Source organism: Phyllobates terribilis, unplaced genomic scaffold (assembly GCF_046119375.1).
Source record: "Phyllobates terribilis strain yellow unplaced genomic scaffold, ASM4611937v1 Scaffold_252__1_contigs__length_2834547, whole genome shotgun sequence".
NCBI classification, from domain to species: Eukaryota; Metazoa; Chordata; class Amphibia; order Anura; family Dendrobatidae; genus Phyllobates; species Phyllobates terribilis.
Window position 1 is genome coordinate 2,457,176 of NW_027363012.1, and position 24,425 is coordinate 2,481,600.

The 24,425-nt window shown below is 45.4% G+C and overlaps 1 pseudogene; it reads left to right on the plus strand.

Annotated features, from left to right (window-relative positions):
• Positions 1-697: 697 nt before the first annotated feature.
• Positions 698-22,473, plus strand: LOC141218957 (PIH1 domain-containing protein 1-like; annotated as a pseudogene).
• Positions 22,474-24,425: the final 1,952 nt, after the last annotated feature.

Consider the following 24,425-nt stretch of genomic DNA (forward strand, 5'->3'; position numbering starts at 1 on the left):
TCGGGCTCCCGCACCCCCTCGTGCCGTGGGCTGTCGGGCTCCCGCACCCCCTCGTGCCGTGGGCTGTCGGGCTCCCGCACCCCCTCGTGCCGTGGACTGTCGGGCTCCCGCACCCCCTCGTGCCGTGGGCTGTCGGGCTCCCGCACCCCCTGGTGTCGTGGGCTGTCGGGCTCCCGCACCCCCTGGTGTCGTGGGCTGTCGGGCTCCCGCACCCCCTGGTGTCGTGGGCTGTCGGGCTCCCGCACCCCCTGGTGTCGAGGGCTGTCGGACTCCCGCACCCCCTCGTGCCGTGGGCTGTCGGGCTCCCGCAGCCCCTCGTGCCGTGGGCTGTCGGGCTCCCGCACCCCCTCGTGCCGTGGGCTGTCGGGCTCCCGCACCCCCTCGTGCCGTGGGCTGTCGGGCTCCCGCACCCCCTCGTGCCGTGGGCTGTCGGGCTCCCGCACCCCCTCGTGCCGTGGGCTGTCGGGCTCCCGCACCCCCTCGTGCCGTGGGCTGTCGGGCTCCCGCACCCCCTCGTGCCGTGGGCTGTCGGGCTCCCGCACCCCCTCGTGCCGTGGGCTGTCGGGCTCCCGCACCCCCTCGTGCTGTGGGCTGTCGGGCTCCCGCACCCCCTCGTGCCGCGGGCCGTCGGGCTCCCGCACTCTCCCCTTGTCGTTGTCTGTGGAGAAGATTAATACATATTTTCATTTTTCAGGTTTTCTCTTATAAAACAAGATCCCTGAGCTTCTGTCTTTGACCGAAAAAATGGAGTCTGACAAGTCGCTGCTCTCTGCAGAACTGAACACAAACATGGCGGAAGCGCTGTATGAACAGATGCTGATGAAGGTACGAAAGATGAATTGGAGAGGCCAGCAATCACCGGGTGAATGTCTCCTCCGTCAGCTGCCGGGAGCGCGGCAGTCTCCAACATTTACCTAATGTGTATTGTTGGCTTTAGACCCCTCACAGTTGTACTATTTTGTTGCAGGAAAAATCAGTTTGCAGAACCATCCTGTTCATGTTACTCACTGATTCTCACTTGTTGCCTCATTTCAGGCCAAACAGGAGATACAGAGCAGAATACCGAACTTACCAGAAAGCAGACAGATCAGACCCCAGCCTGGTGAGATGGGCGTCCTCTGATTATTATCCAGATTACTTTGTGCATATTATGTGACAGATACCACAGTGGGGCAGTGGGGTCTTATTGACTGCAACGGTCACATGATGCAACCAACGTGGGGGGTCACATCGTTTTTTCTTATACAGTTGATTACATGTAAATGCTGCTTGGCTTTTGCCGATTTTATTGTGTTTTTGTTCACTTTTTGTTTTTATTTCTGTGTTAGGTTTCTGCATTAAAACTCGCACATCCAAAAATACCAAAATCTTTATTAACATCTGCAAGTCAAACCAGATCCCAGCGGCCCCGGACCTGACGGAGCAGGAGTTAGTCAGCATCCTGGAATCTGATGATCCCTCCGGCTATCGAGTCCCCATGAGCCTTGGAGAGCCCCACGTTGAAGTTGATAATAGTACGTTTTTTTTTTGTTTGTTTTTTTAATACAGCGCGTCTCTTTTTAAAGGGGTAGTCCAGAGATATCCTTAAAGGGGTTAAAATAGCAAGTATTACAACTTACTAATCCTCAATGGTCAAAGGTGCCATCTCCACAGGTTCTGGTAGGTCCACTTCCAGTCTGCGGAATAAAGTTTGACATCTTGTTGTTGACTTTTGAACTTTTTTTGGTTTAGATTTAGGACTTAAAGGGATTGTCCAATACTTGGATTCCCCTTTAAGAACTTATACCACTTATTCATAGCAGCCCTACTAAGGTCAATGGATTGAGTCGGCACCGCAAAGTATCTAAGTCCTGGTGCACTTTGTCCTACAGGTGGAGGCGGCTGTACGGCGTACGACATAGTGATTAATGGCACCTTCTTTGAGAAAATTAAGGTAACTGCAATTGCTTATTCCGACATACGAGCTGTCTGCTCTCCTTTGTGTCAGCTCCTTACTTTGTATTTTTTTTTATTAGAATAATGAGCTTTTCAGGGAATTTTTTATCACCGTGGCCATGGAGGGACTAGAGAACAAGTACGAAATGGAGCTGTCAAGAGGTAACGACCGCATCACTGATATTTTCCTTGATTTTTCCATCGACCACACAAGGACTTGTTCTTTCGTGGAGCAAGTTTACCATATAATATATTGAACATTTTTATGTACCAACCTGTTGTATGGCACCGTATCAAATGCCTTTGAAAAGTCCAGATAGACAACATCCACTAAGTTTCCCTGGTCCAACCTAGAACTTACCTCCCCATAGAATCTTTTCAGATTAGTTTGCAGATTAGTTAATCTTATTGAGGTGCTCCAGGTTAGTATCTCTTAGAAAACCCTCAAAGATGTTGCCCACAGTACAAGTTAAACTTACCGGCCTATAAATTCCAGGCTCAGATGTTATCCCCTTCTTGAATATTGGTACCACATTTGCTATGTGGGTGTAGCGCTGGTGGATATGGACCCACTGCCCCACGGGAGGGTTGTGACTAGATGTCTATTGGGTCTCCACTAGAACCTCTGGTGGTGAGGCTAGACTGGGCCGCCGGTAGACACCAGGTACCACTTCAGTGCAGTCCCCTGGACTGCAGCAGCATTCCGGAGGTACCAGGGTACCAGACACAGGAGAGCGAAGACAAGGACTAGGTCAGACAATCTGAGATCGGGGCAGGCAGCACAGGTTCAGGATAGAGAAAAATGGCAAGGGGGACAGGGGTTTTTGATACCAGATTACTCCTTTAACGCTTGCAACCTCTGTTGCTTGACTGCAACTCAAACAGTCAAATCAGTCCGTAAGAATTTAGGGCACTTCCATGGCGATATTTTGCATCAGTATTTGTTAGCAGACGCCAGGAGTGGATCCAAAACAGAAGAGGTGAAAGTGTTTCAGTTACTATTTTTCACTGTGTTTGTTCCCCTCTGGTTTTCAGCTTACAAATACTGATGTAAATTAGAGCCCAAAATACTCACTGTTTGAATGAGGTGAGGAAGCTGCTTGTAGTACTGTAATAGAAGTCCTTATTCTGAGGATGAGTGCTGTAATTCTTGTCTTCTCTGCTCCATCAAACTCCCCAGAGCAGGGGCAACCCCTGGGGCAAAACTGCTGGCGGCAGATGTCCAGACGTATGACTCAGTGAAGTGTGATGGACCCCGACTCCCAAACAAAATAAATCAGACACATACAAAATAAATACACAAAGCATTGCAATTAGGTGTCAAATGTTCTCAACTTTATTTAAATTTACATGACACCGAAAATGGCACAACCCTCGACTCACGAAGAGTCACCCTGCAGCGCTCAGGAGAGGAAAACCCCCTGTGGAGGAAACCTCTAGGGAACCATGGCTGGAGGGCTGCCCTTCCCTTGGTCTTAGAGAGTTAGTGCCGATATATGACGGAGTTTTAGAATTTCTACATATTTACAGGGAACGACATAACAAATATAGACTATTAATGTGATAAACTGGATGTGGGAGAGATCTGGCTGCGATATCTGTCACCACATTTATTGCTGGAACGAATTTAGTTGATCTGATTTCCCAGGTGGATCTACCACTTCTCCCTTACAGATCCAGCTCCGTCTCTCAAGAAGTTGGGTACTTGGTTACAGGGGTTGCTCATTATGGATAACCCCTCTTAGGAAGAATATCCCCTCCCCCTCCCAATTTATCACCCATTAAAGTCAAGGATCCATCCATGAACTCCCAAAGAAGAGCAGCTATTTGTACATAGTAACAGAAGGGGATCTTGTTTTGGGGACCCCCCCCTCTGTTACATTCCCTTCCCCCCGGGGTGTCTAAGAAGACAACCCCTTTCCCTGCCAGAACCTCCAAATTACACCAACGTTGGCACATTACGTGGGGTGGTCAAGCTCAAGGTCCTCAGGCGCATCATCAATAATGGCGCTGATCGTGGCAGCGCGGCATTCTTTTATGGAATCTTCTTTATGACACTTGTTTATGCCCTCACAATAGTTGTCATGGTTACTACAAGGGCTATTACTGATGCAGGGTCCAAGTATTAACCCTTTCATCATTTGTAATTCACTTTCATTATGGAGGCAAATAACTGCACTTGTTACCAAGCAGGAGTCTTATCATTACGGCTTCCCTTAGGCACCATAAGAAATACAGATTATAGAACATACGTACAAGTGTTTCAGGAGTGTTTTGCACTTTTTAGATCCATAGATTGGGCTTATAACTAGCACTTTACAAAGCAGAAAGTTAAGAGGAAATTACTTGTAAAATAATATTATAGGGAATTGCATTTCAAGCATTTTCCTAATGTGCATTCTGCATACTTGCATAGTTACATAGGTTGAAAAAGTTTGAACTTTAATGTCCTAGGTCTATCTCCAAAGTTATACATTTTCTATTACTAGATTATTTATAACCCACAATGTCATGTTTTGTTAAAAAAGTATCCAGCCCTTCTATAAATGCTGTTATACTATCTGCCATTACTATATCTTGTGGTTGGCATTCCACAGTCTGACTGCTCTAACTGTAAAGAATACTTTCCTATTAAGTTGCCAGAATCGCTTCACCTCCGCTTGTTATGAATGTTCCTGGTGCTTTGTAAGGTCCTGGAAAGTGATAAGTCATGTGCCAGTACTATGCATTGACCTCATATGTATTTATACATATAAATGTATATTTATGAAGGCGATGATAATTACCCTTCATAGAGGTGTTACGATCATTCATAAATTGCTTTCATAGGTTTGATCTCCAGGATTAGGAGAGATTTTGGGTGTAAACGTAATAAATAGTGTTGAGCGAACATGCTCGACACTGCTCGGTACTCGCCCGAGCATCACGCTACTCGGGATGTTCGGCGAGCACCGAGCATTTCCGGGTTACTCGGGCGGGAGCTCGGGTCTCCGCCCTGCATGTTTGGTGCTCTTTACAGAGCCAATGAACATGCAGGGATTGCCAGCCAGTCACTGTAATGCCGCAGCCATGTTGGTTGTGGGCATTACAGTGATTGGCTGGCCGCACAGCGTCACCTCGAGTATTTAAAATGGGGCGCCGCCATCTTGGACACAGTCGCTCCGGATTAGACAGTGTAGGGACAGCGCTGCTGATTTAGGGAGAGATATAAACTGCAAAATAGTTAGTGTAGGGTCTGTAAAGGCTGCCAGAACAAACAAACAGTCCTTTTCAGGACTAATATCCATCCCAGATACCAGGCAGGAAGGCTGTATAGGAGACACAGTGGTTATACCAGCAAACGCTGCATTACAGTCCTGTGTGCTCCTGTTGCTGATATTGCTGGACTTAGCACCAGGTGTCGGGGGCCAGGAAAAATCCTTTTTTTTTTCATCTAAATCCTCCTTTTTTTTTTCTCCTTCACACTGTACAAATACCCGTCTTATTAACCTTTTGGTGTGTCCCCGTCCCCCCCCACCCCCCCAAAAAAAAGCGTGTCTCTGATTTTTCAGACACAAATATAACTGTTGAAAATAGTCTGGTGTAGGCTAGAGAAACAGAAGTGTTGTTTTGCACTTCCACGGTTCAAACCTCTGTATTATCCACTTTGGGCCATTTGTATCTAAAAAAAAAAACAGTTTGAGTGTGTCGCTCACTGTTCAGCCGCAAATATCTCTATTTAAAAAAGTGTGGTATACCCCAGTAAACAATAACTGTGGTTTTGCCATCCCATGGTAAAAAATCTCTATTATTCAGCTTTTGGTAGTTTTTTTCCGTAAAGAAAAACAGTAGTGTCTCCTGACTGTTGTGACAGAGCAGAATTATCTCTTCATGATTCAGAAAGAGAAGAAATTCGAACTGCACCTGACGAAACAGAGGAATGGAAGCATGTGACCCACAGAAGCAGGAGGATCGAGAGGCAGTCAGCACCCATACTGCTCAGGAACCAGTACCAGGCTCTCACGCAGGAGAACCATGAAGAAATACAGCAAAATAAGACTTTGCCAGCAATGAATAACCTTGTAAGCCCTCAGAATCCTCCTGGATGGAGAAAGAAGAATGTTGTGAAGAAAAAACGGAGAGTGGTGGTCATGGGGGATTCCCTGTTAAGAGGAACAGAGGCCGCTATCTGCAGACCAGACATAACCTCAAGAGAAATGTGCTGTCTTCCAGGAGCAAAAATTAAAGATGTGTCTGACAGGATATCAAGACTTTTCAGACCTACAGATCACTACCCATTCCTGCTAATACATGTGGGGACAAATGACACCGCAAGAAAGGACCTGGAAACCATCTGCAGTGACTTTGAAGACTTAGGCAAGAAAGTGAAAGAATTGGGAGCGCAGGTGGTCTTCTCATCCATCCTCCCAGTGGATGGCCATGGAACAATGAGGTGGAATAAGATTCTACAGGTGAACAACTGGCTACGTCGATGGTGCCGTCAACAAGGATTTGGATTTCTGGATCACGGAATGAATTACCTATACGATGGACTACTTGCTAGAGATGGGGTGCACCTTACGAAGACTGGAAAACATGTATTTGGAAGTCGCCTTGCTACACTCATCAGAAGAGCTTTAAACTAGAACAATGTGGGAAGGGAAGCATAAGGCCAGAAAAAGCCATACAGCTGACAAATACTATTGAGATCTCTGCTACTGGAAGTGGAAAGGAAGAACAAAGACAAAACAATTTAAATAATAAAAATATGGGAGGAAGAGAAACCAATCACAAACTAAAATGTTTTTATACAAATGCACAAAGCATGGGCAACAAACAAGGAGAATTGGAACTACTAATGCAGGAAAAGGAATATGATGTCATTGGAATCACTGAAACTTGGTGGGACGATACACATGATTGGAATAAAAGGCTAAAAGGATACAACTTATTTGCAAGAAACAGACTTGATAAACGAGGAGGAGGTGTTGCATTGTATGTTAGAAAAGCATATATCTGCACAGAGATTGAAGCTTCAGAGACTGGGAGTACTGTGGAAACTGTTTGGGTAAGAATACAAGGAGAGAACAACGGAAAGGACACCATTGTAGGCATTTACTACAGGCCACCTGGGCAAGCTGAAGATATGGATGAACTCTTTATGTATCAAATGACCAAGTTCTCCAAAAAATATGACGTAGTGGTCATGGGAGATTTCAACTATCCAGACATTTGTTGGGAATCTCTCTCAAGTAAAACTAACAGGTCAAGCAAATTCTTATCCTCTCTTGCTGACAACTTTATCTTCCAAAAGGTAGGGGAGAAAACAAGGGGATCTGCTACTTTGGATCTAATCCTTATAAACAGGGAGGAAATGGTTGAGGAGGTAAAGGTGGCTGGGACCCTAGGAGGCAGCGATCATGCTATTATAGAATTTTGGATAACTAGAGGAGGAAGACATGTGAAGACTCAAACTTCAAGGTTAGATTTTAGAAAGGCAGATTTTAAGAGACTCAGAAAGAGAATAGGAGGGATCCAATGGCTGGATGTCCTTAGGGACAAAAATGTCCAGGAAGGATGGGAAATTTTTAAAAATGAGATTCTCAAAGCACAATCGTTAACAATCCCGAAAAGTAGGAAGAATGGGAAGCATTTAAGGAAACCAGGATGGATGAACACAGAACTTAAACACATGCTAAAAAGAAAGAAAGAAATGTTTATTAAATGGAAAGAGGGAGGCATATCTAAAGAAGATTATAATGCAGTCTGCAGATCCTGCAGGGCACGTATCAGGTTAGCTAAAGCTGACAATGAATTAAGGCTTGCAAGAGATGTCAAAAGCAATAAAAAAGGATTTTGGGGGTATGTCAAAAGTAAAAGAAAAGTCAAAGATGCTATAGGATTTTTACAGGATGAAAATGGAGAAATGGTAAGAGAGGATGTTGAGAAGGCCGAACTTTTTAATTCCTATTTTGCATCTGTTTTCTCTCAGAAAGAAAATGTAACATCAACTGATCTTCACTGTCCTTTTAAAGGAATAGAGGAATCCAAGTTATCTGTAAACAGAAAGATTGTGAGGGAATATTTAGCTAACATAAATGAGTTCAAGTCTCCAGGTCCAGATGAATTACACCCCAGAGTACTGAAGGAGATCGTAGAAGAAATTTTAGAACCACTCTCCATAATCTTTGAAAATTCTTGGAGAACAGGAGAAGTCCCAGAAGACTGGAAAAGAGCAAATGTTGTTCCTATCTTCAAAAAGGGGAAGAAGGTGGACCCAGGGAACTATAGGCCGGTGAGTCTGACTTCTATACCAGGAAAGATCTTTGAACAAATTATTAAACAACATGTATGTAAGTACATGGATAAGAATGAAGTGATTAACCAGAGTCAGCATGGGTTTGTAACTAACAAGTCATGTCAGACTAACTTAATTTCCTTCTATGACAGAATCACTGACTGGGTGGATCAGGGAAATGCTGTAGATATAGTATATCTTGACTTCAGCAAAGCATTTGACAAAGTATCTCACACCATCCTTATTGAAAAAATGACCAAGTATGCAATGGACCAGGCAACTGTTAGGTGGATTCATAACTGGCTTAGTGATCGGACTCAAAGGGTGGTTGTAAATGGCTTCACATCCAGCTGGATGAATGTCTCAAGTGGGGTACCACAGGGCTCCGTCCTGGGACCTGTATTGTTCAACATCTTTATCAATGATTTAGATGAAGGAATTGAGGGTAAACTGATTAAATTTGCTGATGACACAAAGCTAGGAGGGATAGCTAATACTAGAGAAGAGAAAGAGAGGATTCAAAAAGACCTAAATAAACTGGAGCAGTGGGCAGCAACCAACAGAATGGTTTTTAACAGGGAAAAATGCAAAGTACTACATCTGGGCAATAAAAATGAAAAAAGCATATACAGAATGGGAGGAATAGAGCTAAGCAACAGTACATGTGAAAAAGACTTAGGTATACTAATAGATCATAGACTGAACATGAGTCAACAGTGTGATGCAGCAGCAAACAAGGAAAATACAATTCTGGGATGTATTAACAGAAGCATACAGTCTAGATCACGTGAAGTCATTATCGGTCTTTACTCCTCTTTGGTCAGACCTCATCTGGAATACTGTGTACAGTTTTGGGCACCACATTTTAAAAAAGACATAGACAAACTGGAGCAAGTTCAGAGAAGAGCGACCAGAATGGTGACTGGTCTGCAAACCATGTCCTATGAGGAACGGTTGCAGGATTTGGGAATGTTTAGCTTGCAAAAAAGAAGACTGAGAGGAGACTTAATAGCTGTCTACAAATATGTCAAGGGCTGTCACATTGTAGAAGGATCATCTTTATTCTCATTTGCACAAGGAAAGACTAGAAGCAATGGGATGAAACTAAATGGGAGGAGACACAGATTAGATATTAGAAAAAACTTTTTGACAGTTAGGGTGATTAATGAGTGGAACAGGCTGCCACGAGAGGTGGTGAGTTCCCCTTCAATGGACGTCTTCAAACAGAGGCTGGACAGACATCTGTCTGAGATGATCTAGTGAATCCTGCTTTGAGCAGGGGGTTGGACCAGATGACCCAGGAGGTCCCTTCCAATTCTACCATTCTATGACACAAAAATATATCTGTTGAAAATAGTCTTGTGTAGGCCCGACATCCCAGTGTGGTTTCGCAGTTCCACGGGTCAAATCGCTGTACTATCCAGTTTTGGGCCTTTGGTATCTAAAAAAAAAACAGTTTGAGTGTGTCGCTCACTGTTCAGCTGCAAATATCTCTATTTAAAAAAGTGTGGTATACCCCAGTAAACAATAACTGTATGTAAAAAAACATATAAGACAAGAAAAAACAAAAAATTATTTTTGTCCATGCGTTTTTTTGTTTTTTCTTGTCTTATATGTTTTTTAATTGTACTTTTTAATTAAGTGGTGCTGTATGTCTTTTCTATAATAAAATTTCTACAATGTTTTCAATACACTGCCTCTATATTTGATTATTTACTATGCTTGGTGCCTGCTCTACCCTTTGCTTTTTTTCTCCCATTTATTTCTCAGGGACTTTGGCACAGGTGTATGTCTTATCATAAGGTGGTGCTGGGTCTTGTATATTTTTCAGACAGCAAGTGATCCCACACTTGGACACTCTGAAGAGCTGTTCACTGGACCATTTCCATATTTGGGCCCCTCGCCTGATACGCTTGAAGTGGTGGAAGAGGAGATCCCATGTTGCGATGCCCAAATATTTGAACAGCCACGGCCACAGGAAGTCGACGTTGGCAATCTGTCACAAGAGGTGGACGATGACGAGACACAATTGCCAGGAAGTGAGGAGGAGGATCGTGGTGCGCAAGTGGAAGAGGAGGAGGTGGTGGATGATCTAGTAACTGACCCAACATGGAAGGAGGACATGCAGAGTGAGGCCAGCAGCACACAGGGGGAGGGAGGCAGAGTACCCCAACAGGCAGGAAGAAGCAGTGTGGTGGCCACAGACAGAAGACAGGCAACCTTTCCCCGTAACACCAACACAAGGGACGTTGCCAGTACAAGCGGTAGGTCTTCCAGAGTCTGGAATTTTTTTAAAGACTGCTGATAACCCCAAAAAGGCCATATGTTCCACCTGCCATGCCAGCATCAGCAGGGGTGACAAAACTACCAGCCTGACCACCACCAGCATGATCAGGCACATGGCAGCAAAGCACCCGACTTTGTGGGGCGAAACCCAGGGTCCACGACCAGTGTCTGCGGATGTCACCACTGCTTCTTCCACTGTTGTGCGTGCAAGGCAATCCCCTGTCCATACTGCATGTAAAGATGCCCCCTCCTCTCAGTCTTCACTTGTTATGGCAGTTTCTCAAGAAACAGCATCAACGTCCACGTCCCACCGCAGCGTTCAATTGTCCATATCCCAGACCTTTGAACGAAAGCGGAAATTCGCAGCTAACGCCCCACAGGCCACAGTCCTAAATTCGCACATTTCACGACTGCTTGCATTGGAAATGCTGCCTTTTAGGCTGATGGAGACGGAATCCTACCGCAATCGGTACATCTCCCTGACGGCACACTGGGTAAACATAGTAGAAGCCGGGACCCAGTCGGACCTTGGGACGGAACACATCCTCCCCACACCGAGGATTGCTGGCCCTATGTCAGTCAGAGTTGCCCCCACAGTGTACAGCTCCTGCGCATCCTCCTCCTCCTGCGCATCCTCCTCATGTTCAGCCTCCATCTCAGATATCACCACATCAGTTACAAGCTGGAAGCATTGCAGTACTGCCTCCGCCAAGCGGCAACAGGCTGTGCTGAAACTCATAAGCTTAGGTGATAAACCTCACACTGCTTGTGAGTTGTGGACAGCTGTGAAAGAGCAGGCAGATCTGTGGCTGAGACCGCTGAACCTACATCCCGGCATGGTCGTGTGTGACAATGGCCGTAACCTGGTGGCGGCTCTGAGGCGAGGTGAGATCACACACGTACCATGCCTGGCTCATGTGCTTAACCTCGTGGTTCAGCGGTTTCTTAAATCGGACCCCGAGTTGCCAGATCTGCTCGTGAAAGTACGCCGCCTGTCAGCTCATTTTCGCAAGTCGGCTACAGCTTCCGCCGCCCTTGCTTTGATGCAGCAGCGTTTGCAGCTTCCGGCACACCGACTGATGTGTGATGTCCCCACACGTTGGAACTCTACCCTCCACATGTTGCAAAGGATTTGTGAGCAGAAGAGAGCAGTTGTGGAGTACCAGCTGCAACAAGGCCGTCGATATTGAGGTCAGACTCCACACATAAGACCTCAGGAGTGGACCTGGATGTCTGACTATGTACCATCCTGACAAACTTTGAGGAGGCCACCAAGATGGTGAGTGGCGATGACGCCATCATTAGTGTCAGCATCCCACTTGTCTGTCTTTTGCAACGCTCTCTGCAGAGAATTAAAGAGGAGGCATTGCAGCCAGAGTATGATGAGATGGATCAAGAAGCCATAGCGGGCGATTACACACAGCACAGCCTCATCTCATCCCAACATGCATTGGGGGACAATGAGGGAGAGGAGGAGGAGGAGGAGGAAGAACAGGAGCTGCTATCATGCGTTGTAGACGGTAGTACCTGTACAAGTGTCATACCGTCGGTTCAGCGTGGGTGGCCTGAGGACAGGGGGGAGGAGGAAGAGGAGGAGGAGCAGGAGAGCATGGTCAGTCGTCATCTTGGTGAGGACACGGAAATCTTGCCCATTACCAGTCTGGCACGCATGGCTGACTTTATGTTATGCTGCCTTAACCGTGACCCTCGCGTTGTCAAAATGTTGGGTGACAGTCATTACTGGTTGGTGACACTTGTAGACCCCCGCTACACGGAGAACTTTCACTCTCTTATTCCTGAGGTGGAGAGGTCTACAAAAATGGGGCAGTACCAGAAGGCCCTTGCTGCAGAACTCTTAAAAAAATTCCCATCTGAACACGCTAGCGGCAGAGGTCACAGTTCGTTGACCAACCAAGGCGTACAGGCGAGAGAGATGCAACTCCAATCCAGCAGAGGCAGGGGAACACTGTCAACGTTCTGGGACAGTTTTCTGACACCCGCCCAGCTTACAGGCCCTGAGGCGCGGGGGTACTCTCACAAGCAGTGGAAAGTTTCAAAAGATGGTGAGGGAGTACCTTGCCGATCGTACCAGCGTCCTCCGTGATTCCTCTGTGCCTTTTAATTATTGGGTATCCAAGCTGGACACTTGGAATGAACTCGCTCTGTACGCCTTGGAGGTCCTGGCCTGCCCTGCCGCTAGCGTGTTATCGGAGCGTGTTTTTAGTGCCGCTGGGGGAATTATAACTCATAAGCGCACTCGCCTGTCAACTGACAATGCTGACAAGCTGACCCTTATCAAAATGAACAAGGGCTGGATTGGGCCAGACTTCTCATCACCACCAAATGACAGCAGAGTAACATAAAGTCAAATCCACTGTGTTATTTCGGGAGGTGTATTCACATGCACCGCTTCACACCCACACATAGGTATACGCTTCCTCGTTTCGGCTGTTTTATCTTCTTCTCCTTATCCTCAGCCTCCACCACCACTATACCACCAGGGTGCCAGCATTGCAAGTTCCTCCGTCCTTATTTTTGGCAGCTTTTGCTTGCAAGGCATAAGCAAATACTATGGGACACCCACTCCCGAATAATGGGACTTATGTTTGTAATATGCTGTACTGCATGGCTCTTGTAAGAGGCATTGCAAGTTGCTCCGTCCTAATTTTTGGCAGCTTTTGCTTGGAAAGTATAAGCAAATACTATGGGACACCCACTCCCCAATAATGGGACTTATGTTTGTAATATGCTGTACTGCATGTGACTCGCCCCCTGGGCCGTGTGCACACGTGTGTGGGATACCCGGTGCCGGGTCTCTGGGGTCTGTAGTCTCCGTGGCAGTGACCCGGTCCCGTGGCTCAGGCTGGTCAAACCAGTGGCAGTCTTTCTTAGGTTTTGAGGTTAATTGTCCGACTGCGCCACCCGTGGATTGCGGTCAGGGAGTACCACCGCTGCGAGGCAGTCCGCTGAGGCTGTTGTTGTGCGCGCAGCATAGAATGGGATAACTCCCCTCGGGAGGAGTATAGCCTCAGGGCAGTGAGTGTGGATGATGGGGGTGATGGTGCACGAGCGCAGCAGGAACGACTCAGAGTCTTTGCAGTGCAGTTCAGGGTCTTTACTGATGATTATAAGGTAGACCCTCCCAGGAGTACTGGCTAGCATAAGAGGCCTGGTCAGTCTGTGAGCAAGCAGGAGTTCCCCTGGCCAGGTGGAGTTGTAGGCCTCCCCGTCTGTCTGCACTCTTCCTGGCTACCTTGCTGTAAGCGGGTAGAAGTAGCCCACGTCCCTGAGTGTACCTTGTAGTGCTCACCCATATGGCTGGTGACTTGGGGCCTTCTGTTAGCCTCCGCTCCACGAAGGCGGTGCTGGTCCCTTGCTTGTGACTGAGCCTCCGGGCTTCTATGGCCAGAGGACCTGAAATCCCCTGCCGGGTGGTTTCTGCTGCTGGATATATAAGTCCTCACAGCTTCGGACTCCTGTGTCCGGTTCCTATTGTCTTCTGCCAGGGCGAGCTCTGCTCAGCTTCCAGCCCCTGGTCTTTAGCTCCTAGCTCCTACAGAGCTCCTTGCTGTTACTTTCCCTTGCTCTCACTCTGACTCTGACTGTTCTCTGACTCACTAAACCCCGCCCCAGATCCAGTTTATAAGGGCAGAATTCTCCCCTCCCAGGACTGGGGCAGGAGGATGTTGCATGTTTAAGGGATCCTGACCAGGAAACCTCCCACTTGCTCTCCGACGTAATCTCTATTACTGTGGTGACCAGACCCCTGGGGTGCCACACATGGCTCTTGTAAGGGACATTGCAGCACCTCATAATTTTTGGAAAGCCTTCCATTCACTGCTTAGGCCAACAGTGCACAGGAGACCCAGTTGCTATAAATGGAAAAAAAAGGTTTAGTTAACGCCCTCTGACCTCCATGTCATTTCCAAGGGGCATTGGAGTGCCTCGAAAATTTTTGGTAGGCATTGCACTCACTGTATGCCCTATAACTGTGTAGCCGAACCGCTCCTTTTGTTACAGAAACATATCCTACAAGACATATCTGGTTGACTGGCCTGATATTGATGTGAATGGTCCCTGTTCCTCCTGCTCTTTCTCCTTTGCCACTACCTCATCCATCATTTATCACTTGAAGCTTTGTTTTAACGAGAGTCATAGAACTTGGATAGTAGCAGGAAAACATCCAGCAATCCTCGGAGGAGGTAGGATATGCGCCAAAACGCTGACCTCCTCAGGCCTAGCCGCTACTACATACATGCGCTTGCATTACAACAAAACAAAGCAGATGCTAACTTCTATCATCCTCATCATGCTCCTCACCTTGGCACTCTCAACTCCCCTGATGGAGAAGCCAGGGCCCACCGGAGGAGTCTGATAGTCCGGTGGGCTCGGCCAATGCTGCCCTAAAGCAGGCCAGGCTAAGAAAAGTGTGGGAAAGGTTACCGGTACAAATAGGGGTGGCTGGGGACCGAGTATGGACACCCGGCCACCCCCTGGAGGCTGGGGAGCAAGCGGGGACACCCGGCCACCAGGCGGCTGGGGACTGAGTATGGATACCAGGCCGCCGACACAGCCATGGCGTGGTGGCCAGATTCCGCCTCCACATGCCTAAAAGGCCCAATTTAAAGTGCAAGCAAGCAAGCAGTATGGTATTGCAGCCTGGGGGTGGGTGGGTGGCAGGCTGCATACTTGCGCTTGCATTGCAAGGAATGGGAGAGGTACAATTGAACACTGCCCTGGGACAAGGACTTGAATGGGGATAGTTGCAAGTCTGCAACGACAGGTGCAAGGTGGGAGGCATCTTCGCATGTACCATGAACAGGGGTTTGGCATGCACACACTACAGCGGAATAGGCTCTCCTTCCCACTAAATGCACTGGGGAGGGCACAGGTAATGTTTTGGTATACATGCTTAATCTTATGTATAAGGCACACCAGGACAAATATGGGCGGCTGGGGACTGAGTATGGATACCTCGCTGCCGAAGCAGCCATGAGGTAGTGGCCAGCTTCGGCCTCCTCCAAACTAAAAGGCCCCATTTCAAGTGCAAGCTAGCAGTATGGAAGCTAGCAGTATGGAATTGCAGTCTGGGGGTGGGTGGGTGGCAGGCTGCACACTTACACTTGCATTAAAAGAAAACATAGCAGATGCTAACTTCTGTCATCATCATCATGCTCCTCACCTTGGCACTCTCAACTCCACCGATGGAGAAGTCAAGGCCCACCGGAGGAGTCTGGTTCTCTGGTGGGCTTTTCCAATGCTGCCTAAAGCAGGCCGGGCTAAGAAAAGTGTGTGGGGGGATGTTCCAAGGAGAAATAGGGGCTGTTGGGGACCGTTTATGGACACCCGGCTGCCCCCAGGCGGCTGGGGACCGTGTGTGGACACCCGGCCGCGGGGCGGCTGGGGACCGAGTATGGACACCCGGCCGCCGGGCGGCTGGGGACTGAGTATGGATTCCAGGCCGCCAACACAGCCATGACGTGGTGGCCAGATTCCGCCTCCACATGCCTAAAAGGCCCAATTTCAAGTTCAAGCAAGCAAGCAGTATGGTATTGCAGCCTGGGGGTGGGTGGGTGGCAGGCTGCATACTTGAGCTTGTATTGCAAGGAATGGGGGAGGTACAATTGAACACTGCCCTGGGACTAGAACTTCCATGGGGATAGTTGCAAGTCTGCATCTTCTGATGCGGTAAGGATCACTTATGATGGGCACACTTTTAGACAGTGACCTGGGAGTCAGAGATGCTTCCAGGGGTCTTCCCCATGCTGTTCCCTTGTCTTTTCAGCACTTTATGCATGTGTCACACAGCACATGGCCAGATAAGGTTGTAAAATGTTAAAATGACATTTCACGGTGAATGCATTTGTCATAGTTGAAAGCAATACAAAAGTGCAAAAACGCATAAAAAATGCTACTTGTGAACATAGCCGAAGGTGTGGAGGAGTATTTTTGTTTTTGGTCATTTATTTTAACTTATACACAAGTCTTTTCCCTGGAAAGGATGTTCCTTAACATATTTCACAGGAAAAAAGCTTCACTTTCGTTTTTGAACGTTTTATTGTGAGCCCGTAAAAGTGGCTTAATACCTCTGACCACGTTGTTAACAGCAGTGATCTGGGGGTCAGAAATGCTTCCTGGGGCGATCCCCATGCTGTCCCTATGTCATTTGTGCACTGTCACTATCGTTTTGGGCACTTGTTAGGCTTTTAAAAGACTGCCCGGGGTGCCACCGCAAAAATGCTCGAGTCTCCCATAGACTAACATTGGGCTCGTTGCTCGGGTCGAGCACCCGAGTATCACGGCGAGCTCGGCCCGAGCTTCGAGCACCCGAGCATTTTAGTGCTCGCTCAACACTAGTAATAAACAATGAGTAAAACATCAAAGCAAATAAAAAAGGGTTTGTGACCCAAACTGGTAGATGAGACCGGCTAGCCCCATATTATACGAGGTCACAAACAGGTTTCGCCTGAGGAGGGCAGCACTAATGAGTCCTCAGGAGCGCATAACCCTGAAATATGCAGCGATTCTACACTATCTATTATAAAAGGGTTTCATATGCTACTTACTACCGTGTTTTAGCTAAGATACAAGGCATACTTGTAAGGAGAGATGAAAAAGGTGATGGGGGACAACATATAAATATACTGAGGAACTCTATACACTAGTGGCCAAAATTGAGGCAACACCCCCAAGATTTATGAATTTTTAGCATTTTGCCAATACAAATACAAATTTCATGAATGTTTTTGATTTCACAGTAAAGTTTTTAAGTAGAAATAAAATCTCATATAGAAACCAAATATTAGCAGGAAATTTGTTCATTTGTCAACAAATTGGAGACTATTGTCACTCAGATGACTGTGGGAGAAAAGCCATTGATTTGTCCTATTTTCATATCTAACACTAAATGTTAATACTCAGTTGGATAGCCCTCGGCCTTGATGACGGCCTGGCATCTACTTGGCATGCTATCTACCAGTTTGTGTAAATCAGATGGTGTGATGATATGAAGCCATGATTTGATGATGGCTGCAATGAGTTCCTGCTTGTGTGAAGCCCGCTGTTTTGACACCGCTCTTTTGAGCCGAGCCCAGAGATTCTCAATAGGATTGAGATCTGGGCTGTTTCCTGGCCAATTCAATAGCTGGACATTTTTGTCCTTGAACCAAGAGAGACATTTTTTAGCTATATGGCATGGGGCTCCATCTTAAAATAAACGGTGTCCCTTCACCAAATACATCACGTGCCAAAGGAATGAGTTTAGGCTGAAGGACTTCCTTGATGTACTTTTCAGCATTAACTGTTCCTTCAATTACCTGCAGCCGACCACCTGCATCTCTGGACACGCAGCCCCCTACCATAACACTCAGAGGAGGCTTCATGGTGGGTATTGTACCCTCTGGCAACCAGTCCTCTCCAGGTCGTCGTCGAACGTAGCAGACACCGTCGCTGCCAAAGATGGATATGCGTGTCTCATCGCTCCATATAACATTTCTCCATTGTTCAATGGTCCATTTACAATGTTCTTTGGCCCCTGCAGACGTTTCTGACGCTGTGAGGTTTTCAAAAATGGCTTTTTACCTGGTATTCTGGCTCTTAACCCCGCATTTACCAATCGTCGTCGAACCGTCCGATCAGACACTGTCACTCCGGTGTTGACAAGCTCCTTGACATCAGTTTATTTCCTGTTATTTAGGGCGATTCTAACAATTCTTCTATCAGTCTGAGGAGTTGTAGCCTTCTTCCTTTCTCTACCTGGTTTATTCTTTATCGAACCAGTCTCTTGAAACCGCTTACACACTTTGAGAACGAAAACATGTAATTGCTTACCTTCTGATGACAAACTGGCATTAAAATATAAAAACCGCATTTTAATCGCACAATATCTGTCTTACAACCCACACCCAGGTCACTATAAACCAACATAGAATACATATGGCAGAAGAGGGCGTGTGTACAAGTAAGTAGGTCAGTGAAATCCTCCATTAAATATTGGTGATGGTGAAAAACTGAAGGTGTTACCTCAATTTTCGCCACTAGTGTATAACACAAAATATAAACAAAAAAGAAAGGGAAGAACATTTCTGCACAAAAAACCTGTCGCTCGGCAGGAAAATCCCCTTGATATTGCTTTTTTTTAGATTTTTTTTTTCCCGTTCTTTAGAAACGCTGCAAAAATACTGAAAGAATAGACATGAAACTGCTTCAAATCTGCAAGGATTCACTTTTCCTGCTTTTCCTGGTACTATCAAACATAGTGTTTTTGGGAACTTGGAGCTCTATATTACAAATATGTCCGTCCCTCCAGTTGAAAGAAATTAACATTTTCCTGGAAGGAAGTTTTATATTTTACATTATGTCAGTTTTTGTCTATCGATGATAAAGTGCAGTTTGCAGCAATTTTTATTGTGACATATACCCAAATCATTCACGAAAATATTTCAAATTCAACGCGCGTCGGGCGGGCCTGCGTGCTCTCACATGCCAGAGCTGAGTTTCAGTTCCAGTCCGACCCTGTTAATCATCTATGGTTTCCCTTCAGAGTGGAAAATGCCGAAAAATCGGAAGTTCCTGGGATCCATTTTTGAACAGAATATCAGAACCAAATCAAAACCGATGATTCAGGAAATGAACATAATGGGGTAAGTCCCAACTCTAAGGTACAAGTCTATGGCATACAGTCTGTAAAAGACGACAGAGTAGGCTGCTGTTGAGCATCGGCGGCTTCTTCTCTGATGTTCCTCGCTCATCCATGCAGTACATGGTCGGCCATTCAATTGATTGGATGTCTTATAATACCACATTTCCTCTAGGTACACAAAGTATGAAGAGCGCCACTCCTCCTGGTGATAGGTTATACCCAACAGAAGCGGCAGCGCCACTCCTCATGGTGATGGGTTACACCCAACAGATGGGGGAGCGCCACTCCTCATGGTGATGGGTTACACCCAACAGATGGGGGAGCGCCACTCCTCGTGGTGATGGGTTAAACCCAACAGATGGGGGAAGTTGCAGAATGGCTTGTTATGGTGCAAGAACAATGTGGACATTGTTTTTTTTTTTGTTTTAACTATTATGCCTTTATGGTCTTTATTTTTTTCCTACAGACCCTCCCAGCTAACTCCAAGCAAGTCCCTCATCTCAGAAGTTGAAAGGTTTGGGTTACTTTGAGGTTTAATGCATGCATTTACTTTTTTTAAAATCCCATCTTACAAAAGATATAGGATATCCAACTTCTTGGACTCCAAGAATAAGGGGGCTGCAGCCTGGAAGTAACCCCGCTGCCCTTTTTAAAGAATAAGCTGGTGTGGGGCAGCTACCCGGATTTTCACTGTGCAGGAGAACTGCAGCTAAGCCCATTCACTTTGCTGGATCTATGCTGTCGTTCCGCTGCACAGTGGAGGCCATGATGCCAATGTGCAGGGAATGACCCTGAAAGGGGCTGTTCCTCATTACCAGCATCAGTGCCCCTTTATTATATTAGAGATTGACCCCAACAGATCATAAATTGATGGTGTACCCTTGCAATATACTGCTTCCTTCCTTTTTTTATCAGTTCACCCGTGAAACCAGATTACATGATTGTGGCGGAACCTCCTGTAGGACACCCAAGTTTTCTGGTGGCTGAAGTCTCTTTACCTAAAGTGGTGAGACCCTCAGATGTGGTTTAGGATTGTGACCTTTTTGCATTTCATGTGATTTCCAATAGTCTTCCCTTATTAAAAGTCTGTGCCAACCTCGTGATACCGGTCCTCCTCTGCCAACTTTTATCATCACAGCTTTGATGTGTCCACAGTAGCCAATTGCTGGCAGTTGTGACACATTTACTGGATGATGATGATATAATTATTTTTTTCATACCATGGTGGGTTGTTTGCAAGCTGTTGGAATGGGAAAGAAGATCTCTGTAAACGACTCTGTCAGCGGAGAATGACTGTTCAAACCAAGCACAGATGCCCAGTGCTTCACGGCGGGACCAGTCATTTATATAAGCCTTCCCCCCTGCTTGTTTCCCCTCCATCTCCACCATCACCTCTTCTTTGACAGTTCTGGCTTCATAGATCCAGAGAGGAGATAGAGGGAAAACAAGCTGGTGCGAAGATGTATATATTATTATTTAATTATATAGTGCCATTGATTCCATGGTGCTGGTGCATATAAATGATGTTATAATGATGATAGAAATGATGAAAGAGGCTTGTTGCAATAGTGTAGAACACGCCGCTCTTTATTTTTTCTATATTAATGTGACATTTGGAGGAATCGCACAGAAAATGCTTTAAATGTATTTATTTTTTAATTTGATTTTTCTCATGTCCATGATTCACATTGCGTTAAATGAGGCATAATGAAGATTAAGAATGTTTCAGCTAATGTAGCCTTCATCAGACAGGATAATGTAGCTTGAGGGGACCCACTTGGTTAAATATAGGGGTCAGTTCTGGTCTTCCCAAAAAGCAGATGAAGTAGTCACCACACAGGAATCTGGTGATTACTGGGTTTGCTTTTGGGGACCCCAGATTTCTTCATATAACCGAGTGGGCCTTCTGCCTAATGAAGGCTACATTATCTGAAATTCTGGTACCATTCATTATGCCTCACTTAAAGGGGTTGCCTGGCACTTTAATATTGATGACCTATCCTAAGGATATTCCATTAGTATTAAAGTGAAGGACAACCCCTTTTAATGCAGTGTGAATCCTAAAAAATATTTTTCAGCATTTTCTGTGAGCAGTTCCTCCACGTGTCAGATTTAATGTAGGAGACGTGTGGAGCTACACAGTAACTTCTAGTTGGCCACGTATCAAGATAAAAGTTTAGATTTTTGTGCACTTGTTGGTTACAACTTTCTTTCCCGTACAGAAGCATTCAGCGACATAAGCGTTGTTACCACGCTGGTCTTCTCTTTACAGTCTTCTGCTAGATCTCTTGTGTTGGACTTGGGTGAAGACAGAATAGTCAGACGTCCCGATTTGTACCATCTAGACGTCTTCATTCCTTACAATATCATCCAAGAACAAAGTGGAGCTCAGTTCAACAAGGACAGTAAGGTGAGACAATTAAGCAAAGCTGGACATGTCTTATAGCCCATTCTGAAATCTCCTTCTTAAAGAGGTTCTCTAAGAAAATGTATAAAATAAAATTTTAAAAAATGTATACATTTATTTAGCAAAAATAAATTCTTTTAATTAGTGGATAATTCTATGTGAATACTTTTATGCCCAAAAATGGCAAAAGTATTCTTGGAGTGATACCTTTATTGGCTAACCAGAAAAAAAATATATATGCAAGCTTTCAGAGCACAGAGGCTCCTTCTTCAGGCAATATTACAAATGAATTCATAACATTTGTAATCCTGCCTGAAGAAGGAGCCTGTGTGCTCTGTAAGTTTGCATATATATATTTTTTTTTTCTGGTTAGCCAATAAAGGTATCACTCCGAGAATACTTTTGCCATTTTTGGGCATAAAATTATTTCCATCAAATTTTCTGGCTAACACGGTACCACAATATAAATTTGTACTGTACATCACAATTAGGGGATAATAATTGCGTATGGACATAATGGCCAACGATGTCAGCAGCCATCCATCCTAGATGGGTGAAGGTAAACTGATTGAGACGGACATCTCTGACCTACCTGTCGGAATCAAGAACGTGCATCTATGTCATCGATTGACTGACTGATCACGTCCATGAGTCAACATGTTGTAAACCTGTCATGATGAGTGAGCAGATAGGATGCTGCCCCTCACCCTGACAGGAACTTATCTATCACAGCATATAGTTGCCCAGAGACATCTGAATGCATCGGCTTTCCTTTATGCCATTCATCAAACATGTCGTATATTTTGTGTATAGCGAGTCACAAGCCTCACACTGCTCTGCGTCTTATCATTTGGTTCTATGAGCTGCAGTAAAACGTGACGTATATTCCAGGTGCTGACGATCACAATGCCGGTGCAGCCAGCATAGCGGTGGGCTCAGAAGATCAGCTTTGGAAAACGTTCCTCTTATATAGATCCAGTGGATCCTACTTACATTCGCTGCTGTTTACATTGTATGGTTACAAGTCTATTTAGACTTCAATATGACTCCAGAATAAATTTTTGTCGTTCTTAAACTTGCCGTATATTTTTCCCAAGGAAGGGGTTTAGGTATTGTGCTTTTTTTTTTTTATTTCTACTGTAATATTTCATAATATCTGTGAATAAGTCTTGAAAATAATTTGCATTGAAAAGGTTGAGATCCTCTGAATCTACAGGGATTTTTAGGAATTAAAAATCTACAGCAGTAAATCTGCAGCAGAATTTAAATTTTGCACCATGTCTGGATTTAGTAGCCGCTGCCCCTTTAAATGGAATATGTCAGCAGGTTTTTGCTATCCCATTTGAGAGCACCATAATCCGAGGCCCTGATTCCAACGATGTATCACTTACTGGGCTGCTTGGTGTTATTTTGATAAAATTGCAGTTTTTTTTTTCTCATGCAGATCTCTGAATGCTGAGCTCTGTATAATAACCCCACCCACACCTCTGATTGGCAGCTTTCTGTGTACACTGTATTTAAACTGCCAATCAGTGGTGGGGGGCGTGGTTGGACTACCTGGCTGCAGGTTTACTAGTCCTCTAGTGATAATCTTCTGCTAATAAAAGTGTGATTTTTATCAAAACTACAACCAGCAGCCCTGTAAGTGAGATGTCCCTAGAATCAGGGTCTTTGTCTCTACATCATGCTGCTCTCAACAACAACCAATATATAGTACATCCGACAAGGGGTCAATGTGTCAAAAGACCTTTATTATAATAATTTGGGTACATGGCGGGAAAGAAAAGAGCAGACACACATATATATAGTAATACCATATAATAGTGAGGAGGTATAATGTAAATATTTGAATTGCAGAGACACCAGGGCTAAATAGTAGTAGCTCCAATTGTGCTAATGCATACTGATAGTATATCCTAGGTCACATAGTAAAAGGATATAATCCCAAATAATAAAAGCCAATATAGGCATTCCCAAGATAATGACCTTTTGGTATATACATATCAAGGGATGTATTATATCCAAGTAGGTTAATTCCCAAGTAACAATAATGTTGTATTGGATTCATTCATACCTGGTATATATTGTCTGCACGTCTTGCAATAGCTCTGGGCTCGGTGGTCCTACTCCTAGTGTGGCGCTCACCCCATCATGCTGCTCTCAGAATAGCCAAGAAAAACCTGCTGACAGATTCCCTTTACAAATAGCTGAAATGGCTCCTAGATACCAGAGAAGGAAAACGTTATTAAAACGGTTTTGTTTCCTAAATAGAAAAGCAAATTAAACACCACTGGATAATGTGGTGTGTGAAACCGTCCATTGGATTGCTGTTTCGGGTGGGCTCAGGAGCAGAGCCCCCATCCTACACAGCTGACATCTTGCTGTAACAGCAGCGGCCAGAGCGGAGCGTCAATCACTGCTGTTTAACCATTTATATGCTGTCAATCACTGATGGCAAGTTAAATAGCGCAATCGCCGGTACGCTATGCAATGTTACTAGAATTTTTTTTTGTTACTTTTCCATTTCCTTGAATTACTTGTTGTGATTTGCGGATCCATTGACTGGCCACGTGGAAGGGCTGCAGCCGATCATTCATGTCCGTAGCAGATACACATTTACATGTGTAAATAGGCCCTTATAGAAATCAATCAATAGAACGTATACCTGGATATCCAGGTTTATCCTTTGCATACATTTAAAGAGGTATAAGTCATGGCATATTACTAGGATGTCATTCTTGGGGGTCTGACAGCCTAATTTAGAAAGAAGTGGATGCATTATTTTTTTCACGCTCCCAATTTAACAATTTGAGTACAGTTGGATCTATTGTTTTTTTTATTTTTTGCACTATGGGTGGGTGGTTGAGAGCACAGCTGTG